The sequence below is a fragment of the Triticum aestivum genome, chromosome 5B, assembly GCF_018294505.1.
Source record: "Triticum aestivum cultivar Chinese Spring chromosome 5B, IWGSC CS RefSeq v2.1, whole genome shotgun sequence".
Taxonomy (NCBI): domain Eukaryota; kingdom Viridiplantae; phylum Streptophyta; class Magnoliopsida; order Poales; family Poaceae; genus Triticum; species Triticum aestivum.
The window spans coordinates 621,079,255-621,106,936 of NC_057807.1; the positions used below are offsets into that span (position 1 = coordinate 621,079,255).

Here is a 27,682-nt window from a genome sequence, read left to right on the forward strand (position 1 = left end):
CCGAGTGACTTGCTGCGATCCAAGAAACCCGCCACAGAGTCTGCATTTCAGTCGTCCGGTGAGACAAAGCATGTTCACATTCACCCGACCGACCCTGATGCAGCCCCGACCCGCATCTCCACAACACTCGACCCAAAATAGGAAGAAGCGCTCATCCAGTTCCTCCGTGAGAACTGGGACATTTTTGCATGGAAGCCCGCTGACATGCCAGGTGTTCCCAAGGGACTGGCTGAGCATCGCCTAAGAGTCGACTCATCTGCAAAACCAGTCAAAGAGCATCTTCGGTGGTCCGCCGTCCAGAAGAGAAAAGCCATTGGTGAGGAAGTGGCTCGACTATTGGCGGCAGAATTTATCCGAGAGATATACCACTCCGAGTGGCTCGCTAATGTCGTCATGGTTCCTAAGAAGGACAAATCACTCCGAATGTGTATTGATTTCAAACACATCAACCGGGCCTGCCCGAAAGATCATTTTCCTCTCCCTCGCATAGATCAAATTGTTGACTCGACCGCGGGATGCGAGAGATTGTCTTTTCTAGATGCCTACTCCGGGTACCACCAGATCCGTCTGTACGGACCCGACGAGGTAAAAACAGCTTTCATCACTCCATTCGGGTGCTTCTGCTATATCACCATGCCATTCGACCTCAAGAATGCCGGAGCCACATTTATGCGAATGATTCAGAAGTGTCTTCTCACTCAAATCAGTCGGAATGTGGAAGCATATATGGATGATATCGTTGTCAAGTCACGAAAAGGTTCCGACCTGCTCGCTGATCTCGCCGAAACATTTGCCAACCTCAGAAGGTATGATATCAAGCTCAACCCATCAAAGTGCACATTTGGAGTTCCTGGTGGCAAGTTACTCGGTTTTCTCGTTTCCGAACGTGGAATCGACGCTAATCCAGAGAAGATTGGCACTATTCTCCGAATGAAACGCCCTGTGCGAGTGCACGATGTTCAGAAGTTTACTGGATGCTTGGCCGCATTAAGTTGATTCATCTCACGACTCGGTGAAAAAGCATTGCCTCTTTACCGACTGATGAAGAAGGCAGACAAGTTCGAGTGGACTCCAGAAGCTGATGCAGCGTTTGCCGAGCTAAAAGCTCTGCTCTCCACCCAGCCGGTGCTTGCTGCTCCAATCAGCAAAGAGCCTCTGTTGCTCTATATCGCAGCCACAGGACAAGTCGTCAGTACTGTGCTTACGGTCGAGCGGGAAGAAGAAGGAAAAGCTCTTAAAGTTCAGCGCCCAGTGTACTATTTGTCTGAAGTCTTGACTCCATCCAAGCAGAGATATCCTCATTATCAGAAGCTTGTGTATGGAATATACATGACCACAAAGAAGGTTGCTCATTATTTCTCTGATCATTCCATCACAGTCGTCAGCGACGCTCCACTATCAGAGATTTTGCACAACAGAGATGCAACTGGTCGAGTGGCCAAATGGGCGATTGAACTTCTTCCCCTTGATATCAAGTTTGAGGCAAAGAAAGCCATTAAGTTCCAGGCAATAGCAGATTTCCTCGCCGAGTGGATTGAACAGCAGCAGCCGACTGAAGTTCACTCGGAGCATTGGACCATGTTCTTTGATGGCTCCAAGATGTTGAATGGTTCCGGTGCTGGGGTTGTCCTGGTTTCCCCCAGAGGAGATAAGCTCAGATATGTGCTCCAGATTCACTTTGATTCCTCCAACAATGAGGCAGAATATGAGGCCCTCTTATATGGGTTGCGCATGGCCATTTCACTCGGCGTCCGTCGCCTGATGGTCTATGGCGACTCGGATTTAGTGGTCAACCAGGTGATGAAGGAGTGGGACGTGAGAAGCCCAGCCATGACTGGATACTGCAGTGCAGTGAGGAAGCTGGAAAAGAAGTTCGAGGGGTTGGAGCTCCATCATATACCCCGACTGAAAAATCAAGCAGCTGATGATCTAGCAAAGATAGGTTCCAAGAGAGAAGCCATTCCGAGTGGTGTGTTCTTGGAGCATATACACACTCCGTCAGTCAAAGAAGATCCTTTCACCGAAGAAACCCCGCAGCCCAAGAGTGCCACAGATCCGACTGAGGTTGAAGTCCCAGCGGTGGTCGACTTGATCATGAAGGTCTTGGTGGTCATTCCCGACTGGACGGTTCCATATGTCGCGTATATCCTGAGGAAAGAGCTTCCAGAGGATGAGGAAGAGGCTCGACAGATCGTCCGTCGATCTAAGGCCTTTACCGTAATCAAAGGACACTTATACAGAGAAAGCGCGACTGGAGTTGGTCAGAAGTGCATAACACCAGAAGAAGGTCGACTCATTCTCAATGATATCCACTCGGGAACCTGTGGTCATCATGCGTCCTCTCGGACCATCGTGGCCAAAGCGTACCGAGCCGGATTTTACTGGCCAAAGGCGAATGAGATGGCAAAAGAGATAGTGGATAAGTGCGAGGGATGTCAATTCTACTCGAATATGTCGCACAAGCCTGCATCGGCTCTGAAGACCATCCCACTCGTCTGGCCTTTCGCAGTATGGGGATTGGACATGGTCGGTCCTTTGAGAACAGGACGAAGCGGCTTCACGCATGTACTGGTGGCAGTCGACAAGTTCACCAAGTGGATCGAGGCTAAACCAATCAAGAACCTTGACACCGGTACTGCTGTTAGCTTCATCAGGGAACTAATATTCAGATATGGAGTCCCACACAACATCATTACGGATAATGGGTCGAACTTTGACTCGGAGGAATTCAGAGATTTCTGTAGCTCCCAAGGCACACGGGTCGACTACGCTTCATCCGCAGTCGAATGGACAAGCAGAGCGAGCCAATGGCCTGATTCTCAAGGTATTGAAACCCCGACTGATGCATGATCTCAAGCATACAGCTGGAGCTTGGGTCGACGAACTTCCCTCAGTGCTTTGGGGACTGCGGACCACACCTAATCGGTCGACCGGAAGAACTCCATTCTTCTTGGTCTACGGAGCTGAAGCAGTCTTGCCGAGTGATCTTCTCCACAATGCTCCTCGAGTTGAAATCTACAACGAAGCAGAAGCTGAACAAGCGCGCCAGGACGCAGTCGACCTTTTAGAGGAAGAAAGGGAGATGGCTCTGATCCGGTCGACCATCTACCAACAAGATTTGCGTCGTTTCCACGCCAGAAATGTGAGAGGTCGAGCTTTCCAGGAAGGAGATTTGGTTCTCCGAGTGGATCAGCACAAACCACACAAGCTTGCTCCTTCTTGGGAAGGTCCCTTCATCGTCACCAAGGTTCTCCACAACGGGGCGTACCGTCTTTACAACGCCGAGCATAATATTGACGAGCCCCGAGCTTGGAACGCGGAACTACTCCGCCCATTTTATACATAAGTTTTATCACTCGGATGAGTTGCAATAAAGTACTTCTGTAGTCCATGGACCTCAAAATAATAGTGTCATAGTTCCTCCGTAATTTTTGTCACTTTTATTTTTGCCCAACAAAATTCCCCCACAGTGGGTGACTTAGCCGCGAATCCGTTTCGCCTAAGTTTGTAAAAATCCTACCGAGTGGTAAGCCAGACTTCCACTCGGAGGCTTAGCTGCAGCCCATTGCTCGCCTAAGTTATCAAAATCCTACCGAGTGAAGAGCAAACCTCTCACTCGGAGGCTTAGCTGCGAATCCGTTTCGCCTAAGTTATCAAAATCCTACCGAGTGGTAAGCCAGACTTCCACTCGGAGGCTTAGCTGCAGTCCAAGGGCTCGCCTAAGTTTGTAAAAATCCTACCGAGTGAAGAGCAAACCTCTCACTCGGAGGCTTAGCTGCAGCCCAGTGCTCGCCTAAGTTATCAAAATCCTACCGAGTGAAGAGCAAACCTCTCACTCGGGGGCTTAGCTGCAGTCCAAGGACTCGCCTAAGTTTGTAAAAATCCTACCGAGTGAAGAGCTAACCTCTCACTCGGAGGCTTAGCTGCAGTCCAAGGACTCGCCTAAGTTTGTAAAAATCCTACCGAGTGAAGAGCAAACCTCTCACTCGGAGGCTTAGCTGCAGTCCAAGGACTCGCCTAAGTTTGTAAAAATCCTACCGAGTGAAGAGCAAACCTCTCACTCGGGGGCTTAGCTGCAGTCCAAGCACTCGCCTAAGTTTGTAAAAACCCTACCGAGTGAAGAGCAAACCTCTCATTCGGGGGCTTAGCTGCAGTCCAAGCACTCGCCTAAGTTACGAAAATCCTACCGAGTGGTGAGCCAGACTCCCACTCGGAGGCTTAGCTGCGAATCCGTTTCGCCTAAGTTATCAAAATCCTACCGAGTGGTAAGCCGGGCTTCCACTCGGAAGCTTAGCCGCAGCCCAGTGCTCGCCTAAGTGGACTAAAGAATAAGTCGATTGCAGTAAAGGCGCCTTGCTTTGAACCTGCAAAAGACATTTCGAGCCAAAAAGCAATCGCATTCAAGCACCAAATTCAAGTCTGAATCGATATCTAAAGGAACCGAAAGTGCTCAGGCATTAAGCCTGTTAAGGTTTATCGGTTACAATTCCACTCGGCATACTGAGACAAATTTAAAAGCGTCGAGCCAGAAGAAGTTTTTTACCCCTCCTGTGGAGGGCTGGAAGGTGCAACGAATTCATCAAGGTCAATTCCGTCGGCGATCCGAGTGGCAGCCGCAAGGAAAGTTTCCATAAAGGACCTGAAGTCGTGTTTCTTGGTGTTGGCCACCCGAAGGGCCGCCAGCTTCTCTTCTCGCACATCTTTACAGTGGACTCGGGCCAGACACAGAGCAACATCTGCACCACACCGAGCCGAAGACTTCTTCCATTCCTGCACTCGACTAGGGATCGTGTTCAAGCGGGCCATCAGCGACTCAAGGTCATTCTGAAGTGTCTCCTCAGGCCAGAGCGTCGAGTCAATGCAAGATGTGGCAGCCTTCAGCCTTGCGAGATAGTCCACGACAGCTGCAACACGAGACTCCAGTCGGAAAACATCCATGGCAACTTCGTCGTTCACCGGAGAGTTGACGGGGTCGAGGTTTGGCTCCAGCCGGCTAGTTTCTTCTTCAAAGTTTTGGCAAAATTCTGCAAAGATGATCACTGAGTCAAGGGGATGGTCGAATGGAAAAACCACGATTGGAAATGTTTGCCGAGCATAGAGGTTTACCTTCAAGCATAAGAAACAGCTTCTTGGCAAGACCACTAAGGAAGGCCTCCAGATCATTTTTCTTCCCAGTCAACTTACTGACTTGGTCGGTCAGGGCAGCTTTATCAGTTTTTAGTCGACTGACCTCCTTGTTGGCAATCCCAAGAGCAGCTTTCAGATTGGTATTGTCTTGTTCAAGCTTGGTGACTGAAGCTAACTTCTCGTCAGCAAGCTTGATCTTCTCAGCTAGTTCGAGGTCTTTCTTCTGTTGGGCCTCCCTTACCTTACCTGCAAGTTACAGCAAGGTCAGATTTTGAAACAAGCAAGGGGAAAAGCAGTCGTCAGGGTCTCACCAAACATACCTTCGGTCTCCTCCTTTGCCTTCGTCAGCTTCTCCTGAACCAGCTTCAAGCTCAGCTCGAGTTGAGTGTGCTTGTTTTCCAGCTCAGCGTAGCGAGCCACAAGATCACAGGAGTTCTGAGAAGAACCAATCGACTAAATGTCAAATATAATTCACTTCCGAGTGAAAAAGGAAAAATCACACGTTTCTAAGACTACAGCCGAATACAAGCATTCGACCGTAGTCTCGGGGACTACACCCAGTGGGTGCACTCAGCGTGCCCCCACTAATCCCGTTAAAGACAAAGTCGACCAGTCGACCTCAAAAAAAAAGAGTGAGATGCATTCTCTAAGACTGTGATCAACTGCAAGCAGTCGACCACAGTCTCGGGGACTACACCCAGTGGGTGCACTCAGCGTGCCCCCACCGGTTTGTGAAATCCAGTCGACATAGCCGACTGGCAGAAAGACTGAAATTATAAAGCCTAAGGCCGACTGCCAGCAGTCGACCTTAGCCTTGGGGACTACACCCAGTGGGTGCACTCAGCGTGCCCCCACTAATACTATTGAAGACAGAGTCGACCAGTCGACCGGTTTGCGAAATCCAGTTGACATGGTCGAACGATGGAAAGACTGAAATTATAAAGCCTAAGGCCGACTGCCAGCAGTCGATCTTAGCCTTGGGGACTACACCCAGCGGGTGCACTCAGCGTGCCCCCGCTATCACGAAGTTTAAATCGACACACCCGGTGGGTGACTACGGTAAATACTGGAGAACGAATGGTGGTCGACTGACCTGAACATTGCTTTGGAGGGAAGAACTGGCGTCGTAAGCTGCCTGGCTCGCATCCCGGATGGTCTTCAATTGCTCCATCATGATTCCTGCTTGGCGTATCGCCTCCTTCGCCGCGCCAGCTTGATCCTCTGGGACGTGGTGCGTCGTGAAGAGAGAGGGCTGCGGAGCACTTGTCAGCGGATCTGCGAAGGATACGGTGTGTCGAGTGGTGTTCTCCTCCGTCGCGACCTGAGTCTCAGGCACCGTCACATCCTGGGTCGCCCCGCTGGCAGACGCCTTCCTTCTCATTCTATGCTTCAGTGGTTCCTCATCTTCATCATCGTCAGGGAGAGTGATAACAACATTGGATGGAGCTACAGAAAAGAATCAGAGTTAGAGATCATGAATCAGTCGACTAAAAGTGGCGTTGAGAGTATAGTACCTGGTTTTGAGGTTGCTGCGTCCTCCATCTCATGGTCATCAGCTCGGGCTGAGGTCTCAGAAGTAGCAGCACTGCAAACTCCGAAGAATCAGTCGACTTACTTCAGCGTCAACCAGAGACAAAGTTCACATAAAGTAAGAAGACTTAAGCAGCATGATTACCCTGATATGGTAGGGATGGACACCTTCATCTTCGGCAGGAGCTTGGTCGGCTTTGACGGAGCCGCCCTGGACTGCTTCGGCGCCCTTTCAGTCGGCGCCGGAGAGGTGGTCTGAGGGCGCTTGGTCGACTGGGCAACGGTCGCAACCCCCTTGCCACGTTCAGTCGAAGGGTCGTGGACAAGCTTCGACCGCCTTTCTGAGCGCGGTGGTACGACCTCCTCCTCTTCTTCTTCCTCGTCTTCAGCGTCATCTTCATCACCGTCATCGTCGTCATCATCATCATCGTTCTCAGCAACGTCCGAGTCCCACTCCTCCTCCTCCTGGCTCTCGCCCCCACTCGCCTCACCCTCCTCAGTCGGAGCCTGAGCTCCATTGGGCATCGAGTACAGCTCGGTGAGGGCCTGGTAGATATCAAGACAAGGATCAACTGATCAATCGGCAGAATAAACAGAAATAAATATGACGAGAACACAGTGGAGAGCAGAACAGGCCTACCTTGTCTGGATCACTGTTGTGGTCGAGTGGAGGAATCCTTCTGGCTCCGCGTGGGTTATCCTTGTTTCCGGTAACGGTGGCCATCCATCTTTCCAGAGTGACATCGTCGACTGCTTCTGGATGGACCCGAGTCTCGTCTTCAGTCCCACAGTACAGCCACATGCAGTGGCTTCGGAACTGAAGGGGCTGGATACGACGCCTAAGGAAGACCTCCAAGAGATCCATGCCCGTCACTCCCTCCCGAACCAACTGCACCACGCGCTCCATCAACATCTTCACGTCAGCTTTCTCCTCCGGAATCAACTTCAGAGAGGAGGGCTTGTTCACTCGGTCCATGGTAAACTGAGGAAGTCCACTCGACTGCCCCGGCGTCGACTGGTCCTGGCAGTAAAACCAAGTTGACTGCCAGCCTCTGACTGACTCGGGAAAGGTCATGGGCGGGAAGGTACTCTTATTCCTCACCTGGATCCCCAGACCCCCACACATTTGGACGACTCGGGTTCTTTCGTCGCCTGGGCTCGCCTTCTTCACGGTCTGAGAGCGACATGTGAATATATGCTTGAACAAGCCCCAGTGCGGTCGGCAGCCCAGGAAACCCTCACACATGGACACGAACGCGGCAAGATAGGCGATAGAATTTGGGGTAAAGTGGTGGAGCTGCGCTCCAAAGAAGTTCAAGAAGCCACGGAAGAAAATACTCGGCGGCAAAGAAAATCCACGATCAACATGGGTGGCCAAGAGCACACACTCACCCTCTTCTGGCTGGGGCTGCCACTCCTTCCCCGGAAGCCTCGCAGCTCCATGAGGGATCAAGCCCTCGTTGGCCATGTCGAGGAGATCTTTTTCTGTGATGGTCGACTGGATCCAGTCTCCTTGGACCCAGCCCTTCGGCAGGCGGGATCTGGACGAAGACCCGCCGCGGCTGGTGGATCTCCCCTTCGCCTTCTCAGACGCCGACGCCTTCTTCGCACGTTCCAGCGCCGCCGTCTTCTCCTTGGCCATGGTTGCCAGCGAGATGCGCGAGGGGAAGTTGTGCGGGGGCGAGAGCGAGCGCGCTGGACGGGGACGAAGAGAGCAGAGAGAGAGAGAGAGAATGCTGAGGCACAGTACAAAAATCCTCGCCGGGCGCATTTATAAGGACCCTTCCGAGTGGATGACAAGTGGGCCCGGTCAATCTAATCATATCCACGAACAGTTATGCAGACGGGATACGTGGCGAAGAAAGCGGCGCGGAGATCGAGGCGTCTACGTCCCGTCCCATCCGAACGCCGCGGTCCGCTCCGCTTCGCGCGCGTCTCCAAATTTCGCATCCCGCGGAATCCGCGAACAGCAGATCAGTCTGTCAGGCGCGGGGTTCCCCGCGATCCGTCGCTCGGGGATCGTCGAAGCCCGAAAGATCACTCGACGAAAGAAGAGAATGGATCGAGTCGACTGAAGACAAGTTGCTCACCATCGACAAAGAGATTCTTTGGTCCAGAACAACGCACGACCAGAGCGCAAAGGTTAATCGGAAACGACGTCAACTCCTTCCTCACTCGAAGCCTCAATCCATTCGGGGGCTAATGATGGGGTCATGTACCTAGGGTAGGGTCATGGACCTGATCTAAGTACCTTACCCAAGGACACCCTTAGAAGAGGTCGCCTTCCAGTCGACCAACGAGGGACTCACTCGACTGACTTGAAGGACTCGACCTCGAAGACTCACTCGACCACCAGAAGGTCAAGAGGCACTCTGCACTGCAACGGCCTGTAATTAAGTAGACTTTATGATAGTAAAGACACTTTATGTGGGGCGTTACCAGTAACGCCCCAGACTTAACTCACCTTAAACCCTCTCCTACGTGGGCTGGCTGGGGTCCTGGCGCACTCTATATAAGCCACCCCCCTCCACAGGCAGAAGGGTTCGGCACCTTGTAACTCATATACACATCATCCACTCGACCGCCTCCGGGCTCCGAGACGTAGGGCTTTTACTTCTTCCGAGAAGGGCCTGAACTCGTACATCTCTTGTGTTTACAACCTCTCCATAGCTAGGACCTTGCCTCTCCATACCTACCCCCCACTCTACTGTCAGGCTTAGAACCACGATAGCGAGCTCCTCTACGGTAACCTCCTCGAGCTCCTCTCCGGTGACCTCCTCCTCCTCCTCCCTCCTCTCCTCCTCACAGTCTCTCCTCAGCCCTCCTCTCCGGCGAACCCCTCGCCGGCAAAAGAATGTACAAGATCCAAAAACGAGAACAAAATTGAAAAATATCCTGCAAAAAAACGAGAAAAAAAACAAGCAAAAAAAGGGCAAAAAAATCGCGATCCAGATCCAAATTCAAAATTCAAAAATAGCAATGGCGCACGGTGGGGGTTAGACGGTGCGCCACTACTATTTTCCCGCCTTCAAATTCAAAAAAAAAAATCAAAATATTTCAAATTTTTTTTACTAGTGGCGCACCTGTAGCAATAATAATGGTGCACTACACGGTGCGTCACTGTTACCTGCAATACTAATGGCGCACCAGAGGTGCGCCATTAGTATTTGTTACTAGTGGCGTGGTGGTAGTGGCGCACCTATAGTGCGATATTAATAGCCAAAATATGTGCGCCACTAACAGGCCTTTTTCTAGTAGTGCAAGCAAAACATCGCTCGAACACAAGGGACCATGATGATATGCCAAACAACCTAGTTCATCCTCTTGTTGAGCTAGTTGATGTAGCTCTCGTGGTTGCCCGTGTCACCACCCTCAACGTAGTGGCTCCTCTTCCTCTTGAGGCACCCAGCGGCACCTTCAGCTTGAGTGGCGAGAGGAACTTGTTCGCCTCCTTCAAGTGTAGGCCGACTGACGGTCAAGATCTTCGTGGCCAAGGTCCCTTAAAGAAGATCGTGTTGAGCTTTCCAACACCCTGATGAGACCAACAAAATGGTTAGAATATCATATACCAGAGTTGCGTTTGGAAATACAAGGTAAAGAGATTAAATGAGGGCAATCAACTGCTAACCTCCTTGATGACATTTTTGGTGCTCAGGGTAATCCTTTGCTTGTTGAGCTTGCCATAAACCTCTCTTGTACATTAACTCCCTAACGCTCCTTAGGTTTGGCTAGCTACAAACGTAATGATTTTATACAATTAGCTACAAATGGAACATCACATGAGAATCTTGCAATACCCAATATACCTTTGACTAGTTATCCTCATGATGCAGAAAACCTCATGGCCTATAATTTGCTTCACGACTAATTCAGCTTAAGAAATGCATGGCATGATTACGTTTCAGACCACTCTTTTCACAAAGTGTTCACCCCCTAGGATTCAAGAATGGCTAGAGACATATTTAGTCAAAGTTATGACAAAAAAGATATTATAGACACCGCACATTTGTTTAGCCAACAGGCCGTGACAGCCATTTACACCTTGAAGGCGTACCAGTACCAACAGAACCAAAATATAGACATGCAACATACCCATATGAAACATATGGCTCGACCCTGCGTAGCATGTTGATGGTGGCTTTGTTGACCTCTAGCTTGAGGAACACTCCATTGAGCATTGAAGATCTGTGAATGGACAATAAACCAAAGTACTCTCTCGGTTTCATAATTCTTGTTGTGGTTTTAGTTCAATGAAGCAAAATAAACCATTATATTTTGTAGTTTTGTAGATTTCTGGGCATGAATATGAGGAGGAGGAAGAGGATTAGCATACGAGTTCTTTTAATGGTGAGAGCGAGCGACTTGTATGCCTAATCACCGGTCGCTCGCCTCGTGCTCCACCATGTTAGCCATAAGCCATGTGTGCGTGAACAGCCGTGGCGCGTCTGTGCGTGTGTGTAGCATGCGTGTGTGTGGCGTAGTGGCCACGGTAGGTAGGCTAGGTCGTTGGTGATCTGTTGGAGTGGCCGGGGTGTGCGCGTTAGTTGCGTAGTGAGCATGCACGCCATGCAAATCATGGATGCGGCTGAGTAGGAGGGTGGGCAAGGCCCTGTGAGCCAGGGATTTAAACCCCCGCACTGTAGTCTGCTGATCAGGCCGAGTGTAAGCCATGTAGCCACTGTAAAGAAGAAAAGATTGGGGCGTTTGAGTGCCCGTGGCGGTGTTAGTCGCCGGCCAGAAAATCTTGTGTTCACTGTTTTTCTTCTTCCACCTCCGTTCTAGTGAGAGGGGAGGTAGCTAGAGGGCTTCGGTCACAACAATTGGTATTCAGAGCCAAGTTTGAGGGGCGGCCGTGGCGCGCGGCGGCGTCTGCGGAGCGCACAACGGACATGGAGGCTTCGGCGCGCAGAGAGCGCAGTGGCGCGAGGCACAGAGATGCGGCACGGCGGCGCACGGACCTGCGGGTTTCGGCAGCGGCAGCGAGTGGCGCTCAACGGGGCGCATCACGGCGGTGCATCGGCGGTGGTGCGCAACAACGGCCGGCGAGGTGGCTGCATTGCACGGCATCTGCGGCGGCTCATGTTGGAAGCACACGGTGGCGTCGGGCGGCAACAACCATGGCGATGAGCTTGTCGCGTCGGGCGCGTGTATGGGTGTGTGCCGGGCGCGCTGGGCACGTCGGGTCCACGGCGGGTCGTGTATGTGCGTTCGTGTGGTGTGCATGGGCGCGTCTGTGCACGAGTGCAGCGTGTGTGCGTTCTGTTGGCGAGATCGGGGGGAGTGTGGAGTTGGTCCTATGCGGGCTCGCACGACCCGGACGTGTGCGTGCATGTCGCCGGAGTGTGCAGAGCGGGCCGGACTAGACGCTCGGCATGGACTGGAGCGTGGGGTACGTGCCCTGGCGCACCCCAGGGTATAAAAACCACCTGTATGCGTTGTAACAAGTGTGGCTCGAGTTCGTGCTTGAGGAAATCGGCCGTAGTTGCGGCCGATGGCGTCAGTGCGCCGGGAAGAGAAGTTGTGGCGTGTGTCGCTGGAGATGAAGAAGGGCGTTCCCCGTGTCGACGAGGAGCCGGTGTCCTGTACGTCAGGATGGGCGGCGCAGTCATAGCTTAAGGGGAGAATGTTAGCCATAAGCCATGTGTGCGTGCACGGCCGTGGCGCGTCTGTGCTCGTGTGTGTGGCGTAGTGGCCATGGTAGGTTGGCTAGGTCGTTGGTGATCTGTTGGAGTGGCCGCGGTGTGCGCATTAGTTGTGTAGTGAGCACGCACGCCATGCAGATCATGGATGCGGCTGAGTAGGAGGGTGGGCAAGGCCCTGTACGGGAGTGAGCCAGGGATTTAAACACCGTATAGTAGTCTGTTGAGTAGGCCGAGGGTAAGCTATGTAGCCACTGTATAAAAGAAAATTGAGGCGTTTGAGCGCCTGTGACGGTGTTCGTCGCCGACCAGAAAATCTTATGTCCGATGTTCTTTTTCTTTCACCTCCATTCGAGTGAGAGGAGAGGCAGCTAAAGAGCTTCGGTTACAACACACCACGTCGAAAAGTCATCTACTCTGCCGGAGCCACGAAATCCAGCCAGAGCTCGAATCGGCTGAGAAGACCGGTCATTAGATCGATTCCATTCGTTTAATTTTCAAGCCAGTGGTGACTAAGTTGTACAATCCGTTGAGTTATATCCGTGTTACACCATGCATATTTAACACGTGGACAGGAGATGCCGCTGACGCGTGCAAATACATGCGGCAGCACGTGCGTCCTGGAATGCATTATCCTACGACGCGTTTACCATGGAACGCTGCCACATCGCTTCGTGTTGTCGGGATCACTACAACGCCGATGATGCCACCGTGATGTGTCGCCTCGGTGCGAACGGTGGTCTAATTTACCCCACCATTAGCGCCGCCGGCGGCGGCTGCTGCTGCTATATAAACGAACGCACACCACATGAGAGCTCGGGATCAGAACAACCGCGTCCCTTTGACGGACCCTTCTTTGGTAACTCTGATGCACTGTATATGTGACTGCAACCGGCCCAGCTGAACCATACGGCAACGCGGCGCACTCCTACTCCGCCTCCTCCTACTATGGCGACGCAGCGCCCTCGACCAACAGCTAGCTCGCCTCCTCCTACTACGGCGATGCCACACGCTCGGGCTGAACCGACATGACGCTACCCGGCGCCTACTTGGAAACCTCCTTCTCATGCGCCGCACCCGCAAGGCGATGTGGAGGGGCCTTCGATCTGCGCCACCGGTCGCCTCCTCCTGCCTCCCCCTCCCTCGCCACCGTCCAAGGGTGCGGCCGGGCGAAGCCCGATCGGCGACGGGGCGTCCTCTTCCCCTCGTGCGATGGGGCGGCACGGGCCGGCCTCTTTGGGCCTAGGCGCGGCACAGGGCGCCGCGACGCAGCGGCTCACCGGCTTGGGGTGCCTGCGTGGGTGATGCAGCGGCGTCGAGGACTTCGTGGCGGTGGTGGCCCTAGAGGGTGTTTGCAGGTGAAGTCTAGGCCTCTCGCAGCGGCATGGCATGGCGATGTCCCTGTCCAAGGCGGATCTGCACCGGCGAATCTAGTGACTTTGGCACCTAATTGGATCGGATCAGCGACGGCGACGAGCACGCGGGATTCCTCTCGGCAGCTCTCGCGGTTTGGCGAGGTGGGTGGCGGCCCTCCTCCCTGGCTCCAGTGATGGCACACACAGATAGTGGCCGGTGTGCTAGGGGTCCCACGGTGGCAGTGCCGTTGTGGATGGTCACCGGATCTAGGTGGCTAGATCTGTGAAGGCGGTCTGAACGGTGCACATGTTGTCGGTTGGATGCTTATGGGATAAATCCGGGTGAAACCCTGGTATCCGGCCGGTGGCCGGAGCTGGTGATAGTGACGCCCTCGGCGTTGTTTCCTTTTTGAAGGCGTCATCGAGGTGAAGCTCCCAACTCCTTTCGCTACCTCCGGGAAAAACCCAAGATCAGTCGATCGGATGACGACGGCGCACTTGTGTCATTCCCTCCTTGTGGGCGTCATTCTTGGAGGTGTGCATTAGCTTGAGGGACCAGTGGGCGGTTTCAGCGGTGGAACTGCTTTCCATGTGACGCATCGATGACGTGGAGTCTCGGCGGCGTGGCGCGGCAGGACCTCAGCGACGGATGTGTGATGATGGACACGCGCAGGGAGGAGGTGTTGTCTGGCACCGTGGGTGTGTCGACGACATGCCTGACAAGGTTGTTGCATCAGTACCTGCTCTGAAGATGAATAAGTGGAAGACGGCGACGACGACATATGAGAGCGCGTCAGACCGGTCTGTGCCCCAATCCAGCATGTGGTTTGGTTGGGGCCTCCAGCTTTACATGGTATTTGTTCGATGTCTGTTTGATATTAAGCTCACTATCGGCACCCCTTTAGCAAGTGGATAGGAGTAGCGACAGATGTTGCTAAGATGATGGCTTCGGACTACGTGATGTACTACTTTATAAGGTTTTTGTGAATAATTAATAAACGGATTTGCTATTTTTCACTCGAGTGTTTTTCAATTGGCTGTCGTTCAAATTTGTGGCCGTCCGATCGCCCGCCATGATTCGCATTGACAATTGTTGTTCTCGGGCGGGTTTCCTTTGTTGCGGGTGCGGTTTCTTTTTCCGGCCCGGGTTTTTATGGGGCTGCCAGTTACCGGCGCCCGTTTGTCTGCTTTCGTTTTCCTGTTTTGGAAGGGCAGAGGGGCAGAGAGGGAGCGATAGGAGGAGGCACTCGAGCAGTGAAGGAGACAAGGCGATTTTTGCCGGGTTCATGGTGTTTGCGAGATCCCTCTATCCTCGAGCTTTGGTTTTCTCTTCGATTCACTACTCCCCAGGTTCGTTGTGTTGTCGCTCTCCCTTTCCCCGCCCAATTTGGTATGTTTTTGGTCATGTAGCTTCTAGATCTAGGCCTCGGGGTTTTGTTGGTGCGTTGTTGTTGTAGGTCCTGTTGCTGTTTGATGATTTTAGTGGTTGGTTAGTGCGATTTGTTGTTAGCCGATGCTCATTTGTGTAGTTCGCCGCAGATACCCTCTTCTCCGCGGATACCCTCTGCTCGCGCCAGTTCGTCATGGAGAACGTCTACTCCGGTGTTAGGTTTCAGATTTGATCTCCTCGTTGTTGGCACTGTTAGGTTGGGCGTTGATGTGTTTGCCTTCCGATGGGGTTAGGTTTTGTGTTTTCTCATGTGTGTAGGCGTGTCTCTATGTGTGATTCAGAGCTTTTGCAGTTGAAGTTCAGTCACCTGGTGGTTGTTTAGTGTTTGATTGCTACTGAGACTCTGCAGTTTGCAGTCCCAGTCATCTGGTAGTTTTTTAGTGTTTGACTACAAGTAGAAATGGGGGAAGAGCTATGAATTTCTCTGGTATGGTAGTATAGGGATTCCCCTTTCTTGTTGATTGCTTGGTCGAGTTTGGGCTAGCTATTAATTACACTATAATACCGCCAGATTTATACTGCTATGCTTCTCTGATTTACACTGTATTTGTAGCTCTGATTTTACATTTGTAATCCCTGTAGTTTTACTTTTGTAAGATTTACTCTGTAATGTGTCTCTGAACCCCAGTTTTTATGATGTGAATTTTTTCAGAATTTCTGTGTATTGTATCTCTGAAGTACACTGAAAGACGCTGTAATTGCACTGTAACTTATTGTGGTTTTTGCAATGCAATCCTCTAGATTACCCCTGACTGTAATTCTTGTGCTTTTGGACTGTAACCCCCTAGAGTTACACTGTAGTGCCCATTTAGCCCTATTTTACACTGTACTTTCATCGGACTTTTCACTGTAATTCTTGCCTTGCTTACTATCTAAATTGCATCAGCATTACAGTGTAATTCCTGCCTTGATTACTATATATTGCATCAGTATTATAGTGTAATTTCCCCAGTTTTTTGTACTGTAATTTGGATCATTTATTACACTTTATTTCCTGCCTTGATTACACTGTAATTCCTGCCTTAATTTTCAGTGGAATTCCCCTCCGGATTACTCTATAATTCTGAGTATTTACACTATATTTTCTTCAGACTTTTCACTGTAATTCTTGCCTTGCTTACTATGTAAATTGCATCAGCATTACAGTGTAATTTCCATAGTTTTTTACAGTAATTTGCATCAGTTATTACACTGTAATTCTTGCCTTGATTACACTGTAATTCTTGCCTTGATTTACAGTGGAAAGCCCCTCCGGGTTACTATATAATTCTGAGCATTTTTACAGTGTTAGTTTGATTAGTTTTTTGTATTTTACTGCCTCAGTGATCAGTATTACTGTGTAAGCTGGATCAGTATTACAGTGTAATTACTGTCTTGTTTACTCTGTATTTTTTATCAGTATTATGGTGTAGTGTAATTTTGTTTCCTTCCTTGATTTTATGGTGTAGTTTGCATAAGTTTTACCGTGTAATTTCCCTAGTTTTATTTTTGGTGTAATTCCTTCCTTGATTTTACTATTTTGGATCAGTATTAATAGTTACTTCTCTGTAGTTTTCAGCATCATTATCTATGGGGAGGCTACGGAAAGTCTCTCACAAGGATGTTCCGGAAGCATCTTCTATTGATAGTGCAGATCCTTTGCAAGACCCCTTCGTGCCTAATGACTTTGCGGAAGATGGTTCTAATTGTTGTAGGGCTTACACTGTAATATACCAGAGTTTTACCCTGTAATATGGTTGAGCACTGTAATTGCTGTAGGGCTTATACTGTAATTTACCAGAGTTTTACACTGTAATTGTTGTAGGGCGTACAGTATTTGTCAGATACATTACAATGGATTTTACCTTTGAATTGTGGGGCTTACACTGTAATATACTGCATATTTACACTGTAATTTGAATACTTCGGCACTATAATTGTTGTAGAGCTTACAGAGTATTTTTCAGATAGATCACAGTGGATTTTACGTTTAATTTTACAGTGTATTTATGAGTGTTGTTTCTTGGGGAATAACAGTGTAATTCCAGGGGAATTACAGTGTAATTCGTGGGTACTTTGACTGTAATTCGTGGATGTTTACAGTGTAACTTCATCAGTTATTCAAGTGTAAATCCTTGGGAACTTGCAGTGTCAATTCCTTTATATTTACAGTGTAAATCCACTGTATGCTTTTTCAGAGTTTGCACTTTAATTTTCAGCTATCAAGATTTGCAGTGTAATTTCTATTGTTTTGCTATTGTATTTTTTGGCATTAGATTGCAAATTTTCTGTAATTCCAGAGTTTTATAATTGCTAGCGATCACACATTCCACAGTTTCTTGTTGTCTCTGGAATTTCTTTGTAACTAGTTTCTCTGATGTTTCTAGGTGAAGCGGGGTGAAGGGGGTGAAGAATTTGTGAAGCTGGTGAAGGGGGTCAAGAATTGGAGTAGGATTTACAAGTGCTCCTGACCTGTAGATTGTCCGGTGATATCTGCCAATTTTTGGTTGTTCTTCCTCGACCAGGTCGTGGCCTGACCCGTTCTATTGTTCTATTTGAAATACAGCGACAGACAGTGCATGTGGGGGTTGGTTTTGGACATACAAGTGGCATGTGCTTATTAGTCAGGATATTTGAATGTTTTTCAATTGTAAAACAGTCAAATGCTAAATAGACAGTCCCATAAACCTTAATAAAATAAACGCATGAGGCCGGGGCCATCATCCTTTTCCAAAAAAGGTACCGGCGCCGGGGGACTTCATCGCTGGCACTAATAGTTCCTCGGCGATGGTGGAATTAACCATGCTGTCCACGTCCGGATTGGACTAGAAGTCTAGAACTCGTCGCCGTGTAGGTATAAGACTCCTAGTAGGGCTAGGATTAGAGTTCCTAGCTGTACTATATATATCTACACATACCCCTGTAATATTGTACCGAATCGTGAGATCAAAGTAATACTCCGTAAAACACAGGCGCAACAGGCGCCTGTTGCCCTCTGTGTCCCGCGTGCGACATCAAGATCGATTAAGGCCTGTGTCAGCTGGCGTGAGAAATCGATCCAGCAGGCCGCTAGTTTGCTTCCTGGTCGTACGTGTGCTCCGCCGCTAGCATGTACGAGCACACCATCGGAAAGTACTCCACGGCTGCCTCGTCAAGGTCGAGGCTTCTCCAACAGCCGATCAGTGGCAGCGGGCGCGCGATGGCGGCAGCAGCAGCCGGCCCCGACTCCACCGACGAGCTCATGGCAGACATCACGAAGCGCCTCATCCGCACCCTCCAGCGCGGCGGGGTCGGGGTGCCTTACACGCTATCTCCCGAGGAAGACTTCATGTCACGGTCAGCCAAATACTTCGGACATGTCATGCCGATCACCAGCGCTCCAGCAGTGCAGGCATTCCAACAGGGAGACCCCAAGACCGTTGTCCCCTGCCCGTATGGCCTTGCATGCCCCTCGGGTCGCCAATGCTATTGGAAGCATTAGAGGGCGCACGCAACTAGTTTTTGCTAGGTATTCCAAATCGTAATCCTATACGTGTTGGTGTCGTTGGATAGTCTAAGTCAGGTCATGTTGGGCTAGGTCGGCAAGTATTAGTAGTGTTTGATGTTTCCCTTGGAGTCTATGTAATCATATGCCGGTTTCAAAAAATATATAAAAAGGTCATACCGTGCGTGTGTTTTGCCGTGTTTTTCTACAGATTAATTACACTTGTCGCCTCCCCTAAAAAAAATATATTACACTTGTCGCCGGAGATGACTTTGCTTCGTAAGTCTCGCGTGAGAAGCATCCACCTGCCCGCTTAGCCGCCTAGTTGCACCGGCGTTCGACGGTGATCCGATCGCCGACAAGAGTTGTTCTCGTTCCAACACTTTTGGGCCGTTTATTCCTTTAGCATTGCAATAGATTTTTGTTTCCATGCTTTGTTTGTTTTCTATCTCTTACTAGAAGTTGCTTGTCCAAAAGAAAAATCGGTGGAAAGTTGAGTCAGTCCATTAAATACATCTCATAACCTTCACATAGAGACTCGAGTTCTCTTCCAACACATGCATGTTTCCGGAATAGCAAAATTGCATTCAGCATCCACCTTCCACTTCTTCCTAACTTAAAGCATGCTTAAGTGATTAGAGCATCTCGTGCATGCGACCAAAAGTAGCGCTTCAGCAGTCGTGCACGGTAAACAAGGTTCAACACGCTCGAGAAAACTGCATCGCGTGCTACGTATTTGGTGCGCCCGCTCACGCACACTGCAAAATCTGGGCTGCTGCAGGTAGGGCAGCGGGATTGGACACCGTGTTTTTGCGCTTCTGGTAAAGCAAAACACCAGCCCAGCGCGCTAAAACGCTATTTCGGCGCCACAAAAAAAATTAGTGCGCCGCGCAACCGCGCGTCTGTTGGAGATGCTCTTAACAAATAAAACACCGCTCAAACACAAGGGATCATCGATGATATGCTAAACAGCCTAGTTCATCCTCCCAATGAGCTGGTTGATGCAGTTCTCACAGTTGCGCGTTTCACCACCCTCAACGTAGTGGTTCCTCTTCTTCTTGAGACCTCCCAGCGACTCCTTCAGCTTGGATGGCCAGATGAACTTGTTCACCTCCTTCAATTGTGGGCCGACTAACAGTCAAGATCTTCGTGAACAAGGTCCTCAAATGCATATCATGTTGTGCTTTCCAACACCCTCATGAGCCCAACAAAATGGTCAATATAACAAGTTGTGTTTGGAGATACAAAGTAAAGAGATCACATGAGGCAGGGCAATCGGCTGCTAACCTCCTCGATGACTTTGTTGCTGGCGAGATGAATCATTTGCTTGTTGAGCTTGCCACAAACCTCGCTTGTACATCAACTCCCTAACACTCCTTAGGTTTGGGTAACTAGAAATATCATAATTTTATACAATTAGCTACAAATGGAACATCACATGAGACTCTTTCAATACCCAATGTATCTTTGACTAGTTATGCTCTGGATGCAGAAAATCTCATGGCCTATAATTTCCTTCACAACTAATTCAGCTTAAGAAATGCATGGGGTGATTAAGTATCATACCACTCTTTTTCACAAGGTATTCAACCCCCCATGCTTCAGGAACGGCTAAAGGCATATTTAGTTAAAGTTCTAACAAAAATGATATTATAGGAACTGTACATTCGTTTAGCAAAGGTGCCATGACAACAACGGTGCAATCATTGCATCTTGAAGGCGTACCAACATAACCAAAATGTATTGTACACATACAACATACGCATATGCAACATATGGCTCGACCCTGAGCAACATGTTGATGGTGGCTTTGTTGACCTTCAGCGTCAGGAACAGTCCATTGAAGATCTATGAAAGTAGACCAATGGCACAATGAACAAAAAGTACTCATTCTGTTTCATAATTCTTGTCATGGTTTTAGTTGAACTGAAACAATGACAAGAATTATGGAATGAAGGGAGTAGCAATCATTTTAAACAAGAGATGCACTGAAACAACCAACTAATAGCCAACCCAGCCATCTCAAGCGCAGAAGCTTTAAAATATTCCTGGCCTTTGGGTGCATGGCATTGATACTATAGCATGGCACCATCAAAGTAGCATCAAAATAAGCAAGCATGCCCACAACAACATAGATATAATGACATACTAGGTAGTGACTTACCCATGGATCCATACAACAAACCGCTTAGCCTCATGGTTAACGTACAACCCACCCTTCATCCAGGCCTCACTCTTACTCACGTGACCAAAACCATCCTTAATGTACATCTAACGAAGTTGAACCATCACATAAAGCATTATTGAGAACAAAAATTAATGTTTCCATCAAGCAAAAGGGAAACCTGACGGTGAGCGCTCATGCTAGAAAACACCAACTAATATCAAATTCCAAGAAAGCTGGCAACAATGTATACAACACATTAATATCCAGATGTTCCTATTCATCAAAGTTAAACTATACAACACACAAATCATTTTTTTACCAGAGATAAATCATTGTTAAATGACACGGGTTTGACGCTTATCATAAGTTGCTGCAAATCCATGCAAAGCTGACTAGACCATTACTTATACAAAGGCATGGAATATCCTCGAGCAGGCAATGAAATGTACGAAAACTATGCACATCCAAAAGCATACGGTGTTTTGCTGCTACTACAACATAAGTGAGTGTATTCTAGATGGCGCATCATCGTGGTAAGCGAATATTAAAATCTACTTCTGAGTAAAATTACCATCCATGTTGTCATGTCAATATGAGATTTTAAGCCAAAAAGCACACCGACCACAAAAGGTCCAAATCCACTTATAACATTACCATCCGTATTCTAGATGTTGTCCAATCAATATTGGCACTCCAGTATAATTTACACACATGTTGTACAGTATTTACATGTATAATTACAAAACACACTACATCCACGTATACACATAAAAGGAAAAAAACTCTAAGAAAGATGAAAAAAATTAGGCGTCTGTTCAATCGCAAACACACATGTAAATGGGGAAAATTTGACTGAGATGAAAAAAATTAGGCATCTGTCCAATCGCAAAACCAATATATATATACATGTAAAGAGATAGAGAGAGAGAGAAGAAAGTTCTATTCTAACATAGAACGAATTAAGGCATTGGTATTGCCCTATAGAAGAAAGAAAATGATGATAAAACTTATACAAATATTTCATAGAACTTTGCGCTGTTTTGCAATGTATAAGAACAAGCACATGGTAGGGATGATGTTAGATAATAGTACAATTTATTCGCAAAAAAGAGATAATAGTACAATTTGTACTGTAAATCCATGTTAAGTGTTCAAACACAAAACACCAATGTTGAAGATTAATAGTATCCCAAATGTCGAAGATGAATTGCATCTCATATAGAGTCACTGCCCCATCTCTCTCATGAATGCATGAGTGCGCTTAGGGAAAAGAATGTTTTTTGATAGACCTAGGACATGGATTCTACATGAACCAAATGGATCGCGACAAGTCGTTACTATTAGCAATGACTTGCTCTTTCATTTCTTCATCCTTTCCATATCCCTCTCCCTTGTTCAATTTTACTCATCAAATGGCACTCAGTTCATACCTCTAAGTTCGTTCGATCATTGACAAGGTTCAAAGAATGGGTGGGCCATTCACCATGAAGACTAAAAGTGACATAGGCATACACGCCACGTACACAAAAGCACCCAGGGGAACACGCACATGTGCACATATACGCACACACAGAGGAAAGAACACCAATCTATACAATAATACAAACACAAAATAAATAAATACAAAATAAATAACAAAACAAGCTGAAATAAAAATAATCATATGTGTAGAGTTGTGCACACACCAAGTCCCAGAAAGCTCCATGGCAAAATAATATTCTGGCCCACAAATAGAAAATACTGAAAATGACTTGGGTCATAAAAGGAATTGATTGATCGGTTGAAAAATAAGGTAACACTTCCCTACATATACGGCTGATTCTAAAAAAACGTACTGCTACTAAATTGACTGACGGTAAAAAAAATTCAGGTGCTTGACAAATAGCAAAACCAATTTTTCTAACTGTGTATCCACATCAGCACAGTTTCTAGGTGCTTCAAAGGCTCAATTCATACTGGTGAACCTTAAATTATATCATTATTAGAAACTCCGTTCACATACAAAATCGACAATATGCTTTGTGTAACAGACATGTCATATATTATTGTTCTAACCTGTGGTCAAAGGTAATACATATCAAAAAGGTATTAAATCCTATATATTTGAATCGAAGGAGTAACACATCGTCTTCCTCCTCCTCAAAGAAGCTAGGGCTCGTGCCTCTCGCCGGCGCCGCCACAAGGGCACACGCATACTCACACGCGCACCCTAATTGAGATATCATATTACAATGGTAACAAATATATTAGTATTTCTTACATGCTGGCAGCTTAAGCAAGCACACTGCGCTATTAACTTCAGTCAGATGTAGTAATCTGTCACAAGAGCGTGACCACTTCAGATCACCATATAAAAGAGCGGGACCAGCAGCACACTTCAGAGGAAAGTTGATTTTATCCCTAAATAAGATGATCCATTTGACATGCTCTAAATGGACTAATGAAATAATGTAGAACTCCTCTGCAACTCCGGGGATTTTGTAATTAACTGCAGATTGTACAAAGTGTCAAACATGTGATTTAAGTAAAATGTAGAGCAATGGAACTCCAAGTCATATGCCTGAATAAAGCATTAACCTACAAGAATCACAAGGGCTAAAAATTCAGAACGCAGAAAATCTACATATGCCAAGAAGGTCACTCACCAATAACCATGTGTACTTCCATATTGCGTAAACAGGGGATAAAAATTATTTGATCTGCAGTTAATCGCCTAAGCATTGGGTTAACACAATGGTGCTACTTTTCTTTTTCGTCCAAAACAGAACCATCATGTCTTGAGTTTCCTGAAAATAACAGTAGACATGCATATGAATCCTAGTACTAATTAACAACTGATAAGAGATGTCGATCAAGCTTCAGAAACTTAGCGACTGCATATTGAGTTCCATCATTGTTTTCCTTGAAACCACAATCCATAACACCTGCATATATCTCACCTGGAGTATTATTAAATACCCGTCTTCATGCCCTCGAGTATATATCACCTGCAAGATTTAGTTTTTTATCTGACAAAGCACCGACATAACACCTGCTGAATTTTTCCCTCTGACGTCCGGTTATGGGATAACCAATCTGCGGCAAGTTGAAAGAGGGGCCTCTGTTCTGCCGTTTCTTGGGAAAATTTGCTCTTATGTAAGAACACAGTTAGATTAAAAGTTGTGAACACAACTTGCCGCACAGCTTAATCCATGTTTTGCCGCAGCAAAAAATACGTAGCCTAGCATAGGTGTTCTAGAGTACATAACCTACCAGAAAAAAAATCTGGAGGCAGAGGAGAAAGGATTAGACATTAGCGAAGAACAGGGGCTAACCTTAGAATCCCGTTTTTTTCAGTCGAAGTTTATCTCATGATTCATACTCATCATCTTGTGTCCCCTCCCTGTTTCGCCACTTCTGATTACTGCAACTTCTTCCTTCTTCTTCTCCCTGTCCGCTAATCTAGCAGGAAGTGGCGGCCACGGTCTAGTAGAAAAACATGGCCTCGAACCTGCAAAATAGGACGGCAACCAGCCTGGACAGCAGCAGCCACGACGGTGATCTGGTCGGGAGGAAGGTTGGCAGTCGCGATGGAAGGTTCGGCGGAGCTTTGGTCCATGGCCATGGCGTCCTGCACGGGAACAGAGAGGGAGAGAGAAAGGAGGAGGAGGGCGCTGCCGTGCTGGGCACGGCTGGCCGACAGAGGAGGTCGGCGGCGGCTTGCAGGAGCGCAGGCGGTGACCGGAGGCGGGATGAATGTGGGGGAAGCGCAAGGGAGGAGGGGAAGGGAGGAGCGGCGACGCGAGGTTTGCTGCTGATTCTTGGAATCGATCCGAAAATTAGGGAGTTGCCGGCGAGGCTGCGGGGATCTGTAGACGCGGAGTGCGGACGATTACGGTGTCTGCCAGGCCGAACATTTGATCTCAGACGTCGATTGAGATGGCAGATTATTGATGTAATATGGTCAGTAGGATGTGTTTAAGTTGATTTGATCGGAGGGTCTGGGTTATCCCGTGTACAGTTTGTTGTGTGGCTTTAGACAAAATTATGTTCGCTCTTTGAATAGTAGTATAGAAGCGGGGCACAAGTACATAAACGTTCCAACGGGGAACTGGGGATACCAGTAACCAAATTTTCCAGACTACTCATGAGAGATACAGCTCAGACCACGAAATAACCAAGCTAAAAGGCTGCTAGCAAAATCCTAAGAAGTATAGAGGGCCGGAGCAGCCCCAGGCTGAGTGTGTAAATTCAGCATTACGCATATGTCCAACGAAGCTTCGCCCAACGTCGACGTAGCATGTGAGTCACGGTAGCACAGAAGTACCAAACAATATTGGCCAAAGTTTGCAGAAGGCTCGCCTCTTCATGAACAATGAGTACGGTCTTTCAGAGAGCTCATATCAATGATGCCTTGGCCCGTACCCGGTAGACTTGCTCTCAGTGTGCATTCTTATCGGTCTGCCCCATGATTGAAAACCATCCTCCGAGATGTATGCTATGATGGAGTCAAACACGAGTGAACCTCTAGATGTCTTGCCGATGTCACCAACCCGATATCCACGCCATGGGCCATTCCGGATTTGCCGCTCGCAGAGAGGCTTGTACTGATCGACACTTGATTCTTCTAAATGTCTTGGTCTTGCCCCTCCAATGTACACCTGGACAGGAAAACACAATTTCAATCTATCGGCCTACGACCACACCAAACCATATATACGTGATTTAAAATTTCCAACCAGGTTTGAATGGAAAGCCAAATTTTGTACAAAAGGAGACTAAAATTATCATGCTATGTAGTATTACATTCCCTCGTATTACTATTCACTATCAGTCCTAATGTATATAAGCTGGGTATTTAGTTTCCTTTCTGGCAGATAATTACTCTATTTATTATATACTAGTTCTTGTGAAACAGAACTAATATTATTGGATTCGTATCACTGATTAAAATCGCGCTCAAAAGGAAATAACAGCAACTTTTTTGGCATGGAAATTTCAGCCTAAACTGACGCGATCTCCAGCAATCTTGCACAATCTCCCCCTATTTTCACTTGCCTGCAAATCGCGCCATATTTTCCCAGCGGCGATTGCGGCCATTTCCCCCACGATTTAAAATCGTGAATATTCGTATCACTGATTATAATGTACTTGCCTATAATTATGATGTTTTTTTTTGAAGGTATAATTATGATGTTGTAGTACAACATAAGCAACAAATTAGCAGAGTAACAGCTGGTAAAATCCTCGTTCTAACAGGGAAAAAATATGACTTATATTGTCTGACTTTAACTGGGTTGCCACTCAAACAAAAGCTTAATCACCCTCTTATGGATATCCCATATCGACAGACAGAGAAAGCAAAAGAGACAGGTCTTAATCCAAAGTTTCAGATTTTTTAAAATTTTGTTTCTTTTTTTTGGATTTACTGTTCCTGAGGGTGTAGGGGCACTCGGGAGCTATCACACCTTTCTCTGAAACAAACCCAGTAAAAGAATCAGTTCTGGTGCACGGCAAATGCCCATAAAAAGTCCCAGTCATTGGTAATATCTCTCGAAAAATCGACTCTGCATTCGCACTAGTAATATGTAGCAGCATTGTCCCAGCTAAAACAAAAATTATGCAGCAGCACTGGTACGATCCAGTCATTCAATATGCATGAAAATTAGAAATTGCGAACGAGGTTGACATAGGTACCTCCCGTCCGTTGATGACATGGCGTGGGTTGGCAAGGACGCGGCAGGTGTCACCGGGGTTAGAGAACTGGACAAAGGCGCAGCAGCGGGGCTGGCCAGTGAGGCGGTACGTGGGAATGAAGATGTCAGCCACATCCCCGTAGCGACTGAAGTGGTTGCGGAGGTCCGCGTCACAGGTGCCTCGGGCCATGTCATTTATGTACAGCCTCCCATTTATATGCATCTTGCTCATTGCTGGTGACTCGTTGGTGTTTGGTTGGGCACTGTAAACATAAATCGCAAAAAGGAACCGTTCAGAAAGCTGAGATAGTTGTGATTTGCCTTATGGCTACAATTGTTGGTCAGAAAAGAACGTCATCATGGGGATTGAGCATGAACATTACAGACAACTAAAAATTATAATACAAATCATATAAAAGTTGCGACGAAAAAAAAACACCCTCCAAATCACGGATCAAATTGGAAGAAGAATGATCATAGGGGGCATCATCTTCTTGGAGAACTTGACAAAAGCTAAGGTTGGGGTTAAAAAAGGAGAGGATTTTGTTGTTGTTGTTCTGTGTGTGTGTGTGTGTGTGTGTGTGTCTGAAGATTATTGAATTCTGAATATGTATTAGGGCCTCAAAGGGCTGTTTATATAAGATACAAAACTTGGGGGCCAAGGATAATAGAGATAGATTACAATTTGAACTACCAAATATACAAACCGAATATATACTCTAATACCCCCCGCAGTGTCAACATCAGGTGTAACAATGTTGAGACTGGAGCGAATGCCAGTGAATGCTGCAGTGGGGAGCCCCTTGGTAAAAATATCAGCAAATTGCGCAGTGGTAGGAACATGAAGCACACGGACCTCGCCAAGAGCCACTTTTTCACGAACAAAATGAATATCAATCTCGATGTGCTTGGTGCCTCGATGCTGAACAGGATTGGACGCCATGTAGACTGCAGAAATATTGTCGCAATAAACAATAGTTGCACGCTCGATTGGTCGATGGAGCTCAACCAAAAGCTGACGGAGCCACACCGCCTCGGCCACAGAATGAGCAACAGACCTGTATTCAGCTTCTGCAGACGATCTGGAAACTGTAACTTGCCTTTTAGAAGACCAAGAAACAAGATTGTCACCCAAATAAACACAAAAGCCGGATGTAGATCGTCGAGTATCTGGACAACCCGCCCAGTCTGCATCAGAATAAACTGTCAAGCTTGTTGGAGAGGAAGAATTAAGGAGAAGACCATGATCAATAGTGCCTTTGAGATACCGAAGTAT

At 47.8% G+C, this 27,682-nt stretch overlaps 1 long non-coding RNA gene across 1 annotated transcript; it reads left to right on the forward strand.

The window, feature by feature from the left end:
- Positions 1–14,841: 14,841 nt before the first annotated feature.
- LOC123117221 (uncharacterized) lies at positions 14,842–17,222 on the forward strand. Its single transcript, XR_006457308.1, has 2 exons — positions 14,842–15,001; positions 16,653–17,222. It is a non-coding gene; the product is annotated as an uncharacterized lncRNA (long non-coding RNA).
- Positions 17,223–27,682: the final 10,460 nt, after the last annotated feature.